The following is a 7,558-nucleotide window of genomic DNA, read 5'->3' as shown; positions in this document are numbered from 1 at the left end:
CTAAGTGAGACATAAATTTTGCCTCAGTGTAAGAAGAGAAAGACGGAAGTAATGATGACTTTTTGGGATATTTATTTAAAAATAATTAATGGATTTTAAATGATTGACTGAAAATCATCCAGGATGAACTTACATGGGAAATGAATGTGGGTCATTTGTGCATCATTTAGCTGGCAAAAAATGCAAGTACCATGACAAGTTAAACGTTTTTATTAACAGGAAAAAACTTAGGCGTTGGCATCACATTGAAGTGGCCAGTCTTTTCTCCACCTGCAGACATAAAAATATTTTTAAATGACTCAGAATTAAATCCTGCCAAAAAAGACTTAAAAGTATTCCAAGTGTTTCTTTCAAAAATATTTCAAAGAAAGACTTAAATGTTTGACTAAAATATCCTTACCTTAAAAGTCTGATGCCTCAAAGTAACAACACAGTGCAACTTATGTTCAGTGAAACCTCGCCATGGTAATATAATTAAAATAGATTAGATATCACATCATTGAGTTACACAAGATTATAATAATGTTTAAGCTTTTATTTTACTTTTTTTTTTAAATAAAAATACTTGAAAATGTGTGGATTTATTAATCATTTCACCACTTTGAAAGTAAAAAAAATGTCTGAATTATTTTAAGAACATTTTTTCACTGTTGCTAATCAATGAGTATCAATGAGAGCATGCATGCAGAAGAGCATAATGAAGAAAAATTATGATTCAAAAACCTCAAGAGATAGTGTCGGCGCCACAGTGTGACGCTCCCATTGGTGCGTTCGAGACTTAGGTGGTCTCTCACCAGCGGTTCCCATATTTTACCACACAGGTTAGCAGAGAGCCATATACACCCATCAAAAGAGCCACATATGGCTCCCGAGCCATAGGTTCCCTACCCCTGATATATAGAGACTGGAGATTCAACAGATAGACTTCGGTTGTTGTTTTTTTAACTAGCTTTACCTTGATCTGGCCCAGTCTCCTCTCCTGTAACCTCAAGAGTGTGAGTGTTCTGGGCACACAGGAAGAGCTGCATGGTGATCCTAAAGAGGGAAAACTTGCAAAAATAAAAAATAAAAAAAGCAAGAAAGCAAAAGTTATCATATATAGAAATTGGAGATTCAATAGATAGGCGTAGGTGTTTGTTATTTTTGGGATTTGTATTACTATTTGGGAGTTGCCAAACAATTATTACAGGCAATATAAATCTTACAAGAAATGTAATAAACGATCAAGATAAAGAATGAAAATAAGTTACTGCGTTGACATCCGATCCCTTAAAACAATATGTGAATGGACAGTCCTAAAGTATAACTACACCATAATGTTACGCACGTATAACAATGCTTCTTTTTCTTCTGGCGTCTCTCCAAAATTGTAGCAATTACTTTATGTATTGGTTATCCATTTCAAAGTGTCCATTTTGTTTTCTATTTATATTTTCAGTCAGCGAAAAAAACATTTGGTCCTGCCACTTTTTATAATTTCGCCTAAACTGAAGCCTAACAGCAAAATCCTGAGTGTAGCAGATTACTGCCCTTTTTTGCAGATGGATGTGATTGCAAACTCCAAAACCAGACTGGAAATTTGGCCACCACAGACATCAACGCATGGATCTGATTGCGTAGGAAAAGTACCGTGGAAAGTACTGTACATTCAAAACAGCTGTCTCTGAACACCGCGTGCGTGTTCGTTTCCCTTTTTATTTTATTTTTATTTTTTTAAACATCCTCAAATTTCACAGCTGATCGATGCTGCGGTAAACAACACGGAAGAGCTGACAGCATGCAGGCAGCGGAACACACCTTTCTTATTTGTCTTCTCCCCGTCTGTGATTATGGCAAGGGAGCATGAATAGCAGTGGAGCATGCAGGCGTAGCACGAAGGATGAGTGAAGTGCTCAGATTTGGAGGGCTCCAGCCTCTGTAATTGATACTGGAACCCCCACCCCCACTTCCACTCCTCTTTTGGGGAGAAAATCCCCAGCAAAGTCAGACCTCATCCAACCTGGAACAGGGCCAGCAATTTAGTCATCATCACTGCATCTATCATATGGATTACATGTTCACACACTCACGCACAGCCTTACCCCAAGGCAGACTGGGCTGTTTTCTGGAAGAGAGTGAGTTAGCCGACCGCGGTGACTCTCCCCACTAAATTTTCGAGGCTAACCGAGTGTTTGCTTTCTGGAAATCCCTTTAGCGTTGGCAGTGCGAGAAGAGACGGGTGACCCGTGTGAGGCTCTTTGAAACCACGCGTTTCCTAGGGTGCGTTTTCGGGGAGGTGTGTTTTCAGTTGGGCGTAAGTGGAGACAGGGCAAGACACAATTTCGCCTTTCTTTATGGTATAAACCAGGCCGAGGGATGCCAAAGTCGTTTTAGCTGCTATTTTGGGGTGAGAGATTGGGGGTAGGAAATTTTAGGATTGAAATCCAAAGGCCTAAAAGAGTTTTAGCATAATCGCGGGTATATATGTGAAGATGGAAAGTAGTTTGACAGAATTGAAACAATCGCTCGAGAAAGAGTTCAATGTTGTTCGTTTTCAATGTTTTCAAGCAGTTCACTTATTAACTGCTGTTGACAGCAATCTGTTTGAACTGGTGGTACTGGCATTTGCTGCCATTCCTCCTAACTCAAAGGACTGGGTTTCTACTATAGTCAAAAACTACTTTAAATTCACAACACAGGATGAAAAGAGACCCACGATTGGACGTCTAGCATCGTCAGTGGCACTGAAAGATTTAATTAAATTCCAGGGGAAATTTACGGTAAAACTAAACCACAAGGAAGGAAATTACACATATTGTTCCCTCAAAATACATTCCTTTCCATTCCGAATGCCAGGTACCTAACTCCTGTAATACAATGAAATGCAATTCTATAATAGGAATAGAGCAAGAAAGAACATATCAGGATTCAACCCGGCAACCTGTAGGCTTAAATTAAAAGCTCAGCCAGAGTCTGGCCTCGTATCATCTGGTTTCTATTCTCTCTACCCTGTCCAATGAAACTTGAGCAGCTTTGGCAAAGAACTGAATTACGGCTCCATCGATAAATACCATATTTGCCCCCTTTGAAGCTCCATACATGATGGAAAGTGGAACACAAAGTTATTACTCGATTCCACGCCACAAATCTGCTGCACCAGACCCAGGGATGGTGGTGACTTTATTTATTCTGACAGCAAGCAGAGCAAGTTTCAGAACTATTTTGGATCCAACTTGCACTTTGAAAAAATAACTGACAAAGGTGAAGCGGTGCGAAAGGAGATGAGAGATTATGATGTGTGTGCGGAAATATTTCGTGACAATGGTGGATAATTTTTCCAGCTGGTGAATAGTCAGGTCTTGAGTCATTTGGAGGAGCCTATAAAGCATGTGTATAATCTTCTTTTCTCCCCCCCTCTTTAATTCTGACTCTCACGGAACAATTAGCCTCAGGACAAGAGGAAGTTTTTGTCTTATCTTTCATTAGATGAACGCGGGAAACAACTTCCTTCAAGTCATTTTCTGCCTTCGACGGCGATAGATGTTTAAACAGTTCAAATGGATTAGATTTGATTCGATAACTTTATTCATCCCGTATTCGGGAAATTTCATTGCCACATTAGCAAGAGGGTGAGAATACAGACACAGGAAAAGACATTTTAGACATAAATAAATAGGTAATAAATAAATCAATAGATAAATGGATGTGTATCGCTGGCAATGGGATTGAAACATCAATCATTCACTATATAATTTGTCATTTGGGTTATTTTGCCTACAGTACAGTAGTTCAAAGCAAAATTTTGGGATGAAGTTGCACTTCAGACCCTTGTCGCTAAATGGTGGATATTAATTTGCCAAGCTTTTTCACTATCGTGTCTATTAGATTAGATTCTAAAATGATCCAATCTAATCTAATAGACTCGATAGAGAAAAACAAGAACACATTATGAGGTACCGTATTATCCATAACAGCAGAATGCCAAATTACAAGTCCGTAACTATCACTTATTTAGGTTTTTTGCCGGCTAAACGCACCTTATGGAGAAGCACTACCAATTTCGTCATGCGCAGCTTCTGGGTGTGATGACAAGTAGGCTTTTGTTGTTGATGATGACGACAGGGCCTATGTCCGATTATTATTATTATTATCGGCCGCATTGTCTTGCGTTATAGCGTTTCGTCTTTGTCACCTTGCAGTTTCGTGCATGTCAAGTCTAATTTGTGCGCATATAAGCCGTACCTTCGATTCAGTCATCATTTTTTTAGCGACAAATATGGCGTATATGCGAGAAAATAGGGTAAGTAACAATAGCACAAATGAGAAAAACAGGCTCACGAGGCATTTGTTAATGTAACTGTTTTTCAGATGACTATGTAGCCTAAAAAAAACAACATGAGAGGCTTTCAGTCAGAGAGGAAAAAATAAAACGTATTTGAGAATTAGTCGCAGGGCCAGCCAAACTATCAAAAAAGCTGCATATGTAGTCTGGAAAATACGGGATTATTCATTTATTTATTTTGTGTGGTCTTGAGCATATCATTACCAAAAAGAAACCATTGTAACAGTTTGATTCAAACAGGGAAAAAAATTCAAGTTGCACCCCTAAGATCAATGCGATTTTATTGTTGTCTGAAGCAGCCAAGTGGTCGAGTGCCTGCAGGCTGCTTCTTGTCATGTGCAGGTTTCTGAACCTGCAGGCGAAGTCAGAATGAGCCTTCTGTTGTGGGTAAACTGCTGAGCCTTTCTCTTTCTGAAGACCTCTGACAGGCTCAGATCAATGGACCAATCGCCGCAGCCTTAAGGGGTATTTCCACTCGCATCGTCCCACCTTGACCCCCAGAGGTCACAGTGTAAATGAGAGTTTTTCTTCCTAAATTGAATCCTTGTCTTGACGCGCAGCTCCCTCGCCACCAGTCCTGACGACCCTCACATTCTATGGATCCCGGAACTTTTATCTCAAGGAGAATTTGAAGATGGATAACATCAGTTCAAATGATTGATATTCTCACGCTGCCGCTTGCCAGATGAAAAGGCAGCAAATCAAAATGAGTACGTTTGAGATTGTCCCAAGGTTCCACCCCGAAAAGGTTCCACCCTGCGGGGAATCAGCGGGAGGTTTGTATCAGACTAATTGTGGGAATGTGACTCCCCTCCTTTCCTTCCAGTCCAATTATGGGCCTCCCGAGGTACCCGATGGCAGGCTTCAACTTGTGGAAATGTCGATCCAGCGACAAGAAAATTTCTTTCAAACAAACGTGTTTTTTCAAGCTCTCTTTAAAAACTCAGGAAATGAGTTCATCTCATTTAAAGTAAACCTTTAATAGTTCATGTGGCATCACCAACCAATCATTGCTGCAACTGTGGACCGTTCTATACATAGCAAATGCATGAGAGAGGGAGAAAAAAAATACTTGTAAAGTGTGGCGTCCATCCATCTCTATCTGTCTCAATGTCCGCCCACACAGTTGCTTCCTGTCATTTTTTCCGGGGGAAAGTTTAGAATCCTGCGGACAGATCTGTCTGACCTAAAAACAAAACTGCAGGCACCTGTCTAGAGCTCATTTATAACTTTTACTCGCCCACCTTTTCAAGGGCACCCTTATGCACGCAGGCAGGGGGTGGAGAGGGGAGCTTTTATCTCCTCTCTGCTGAAAACCAAGAAGATTGATCTGTTCCCATCCTGTCTTGGAAGATTGCCACTGATCCAATTTTTTTTTCACCCTAAACCTTTACAGTCAAAGAGAACAGTGAAAATGAATAGTTTTATATATTAATTCCTACATTTTCCATACTACTCACAGGTCTCATCTCAGCCTGGCCCAGCCAACTATGGGCACCAGGTGGGGGGGTCACCCTGAATTGGTGGCCAGCCAATTGCAGGGCACAAGGAGACAGACAACCATTCAGACTCATACCTAGGGGCAATTTAGAGTGTTCAACGAGTCTACCTTCCATGTTTTTGGGATGTGGGAGGAAACCTGAGTACCAAGAGAAAATCGACGCAAGTCCGGGGAGAATCTGCAAACTGTGAAATGGCAACATAGGCATTGGCCATGAAAAAAACTGTCTCGAAATTTACATTGACAAAAAAAAACACTTCCTCTGAGAAAGGCTAACTTAACATTTTAAAAATCGACTGGCCACAAATTGAGGTTGTCCCCCGCCTCGTGCCCAAAAGGCAGCTGGGGGAGGCTCCAGCACCCCCTGCAACCCTCATGAGGATAAAGCGGTTCAGAAAATGAATGAATGAATAACTAGAGTTTTCATTCAAGAGACTTATTGTGAATATTTTAACACATTTTAGCAAGAGCACATTACATTATATGAAATGAGGAATAAGGGCGGCCCGGTGGAGCATCTACTCAGTTGATATATGTGAGCATAAAGTCAGTGTTGGAGTTAGTCATAATAAGGCTGAGTCTATGAGAGTAAAGCTGTCATAAGACGAATAAAAGTCAAACATTTGTGAGAATATAGTCAGATTCATACATTAAATGTAAGTTTCAGAAATGTGAAAATTTTAATAGGTCATCAGACTGGCAGTGAACAATGCATTGGACATTGATCGTTGTCAATGCCAACCAGCATTTTGCCTTATGCATTATGCATTGAATTATGTTCTTGGGGGAAAAAAATGTAAACCAACTTCTGTTGACTGTGTTAAATGTCTGTGATGTTTAAAATAATGACACTTTCCCTGCAAGCAAACAATAAAACGTCTCCCCCAAGACATAGCGAGGCGTTGACAGGATAAAAGCGAGTAGAAAAGCTGAAAATGAGCCTTATAAATACCACAACATGCTTTGACAAGCGAGACGCGGGGGCACGGGTCTGTTTTGCCAAAGGATATCGGAAAGACGCATTCCAAAGACTCTTGATTACATTTTGTTTTTTCATTTATTTTGTTTACTAGGTTGTACTTTTTTGTAAAGCATTGCTAGAAATGAGACATTAACATGAGTATATTAAATAAATGATTGCAGCAGTGTGGTTCTTAATACCCCCTTTTGACCTTTTTTTTTGGTTCTTAACAGAACTCATCAGGATTCTTGTGGGGAGGGTAGTCTCTTGTATTGGACAGCTTACTGCAATTAAAATTTATTTAAGGCTCACAAGGAATCCTTTCACTGTCGGATAAATCCCAGTGAATTCCTCTGACTCTGACGAGGTTTTTCACTCCCTGTAATTATCCCGCAGCGGAACGACATCTGCCCCCGTGAGCCCTTCGTTATACCTTATTGCGCTTGTAATTAAATCATAAAACAACTACAGGAAAAAGCATTGCAATGACAGGAGGATTAGGATCATGTTTCACTACCTTTGACAGAAGAGGATGTCCAATCCATTAGGACAGGGAGGGCCTGGCAGTGGTCATTCTGTCAGAAAATAACATTATAAAAATTCTAATACATTTTGTGGCATTGCTGTGTCTTTTTCTGTTGATACCTGATCAGTTTCTCTTTACTTTGGGGTATTTCCAATTGTTATTGGATCTTTTCCTGTTGATTTTGGAGCATTTTAGGCTCACTTTTAGTTTTTTGGGCCCTTTCCATGGTCACTTTTAGTTCATTTTGGG

The 7,558-nt window shown here is 40.2% G+C and overlaps 1 long non-coding RNA gene across 1 annotated transcript; it reads right to left on the bottom strand.

The window, feature by feature from the left end:
* Positions 1-231: 231 nt before the first annotated feature.
* Positions 232-7,358, bottom strand: LOC144073932 (uncharacterized). Its single transcript, XR_013300193.1, has 4 exons — positions 7,301-7,358; positions 1,798-1,999; positions 956-1,035; positions 232-270 (listed from the first exon to the last, which is right to left on the bottom strand). It is a non-coding gene; the product is annotated as an uncharacterized LOC144073932 (long non-coding RNA).
* Positions 7,359-7,558: the final 200 nt, after the last annotated feature.

Source organism: Stigmatopora argus, chromosome 5 (genome assembly GCF_051989625.1).
Source record: "Stigmatopora argus isolate UIUO_Sarg chromosome 5, RoL_Sarg_1.0, whole genome shotgun sequence".
Lineage (NCBI taxonomy): Eukaryota > Metazoa > Chordata > Actinopteri > Syngnathiformes > Syngnathidae > Stigmatopora > Stigmatopora argus.
Note: the sequence above shows the minus strand (reverse complement) of the source record. Positions and strands in the feature narration are given on the sequence as shown.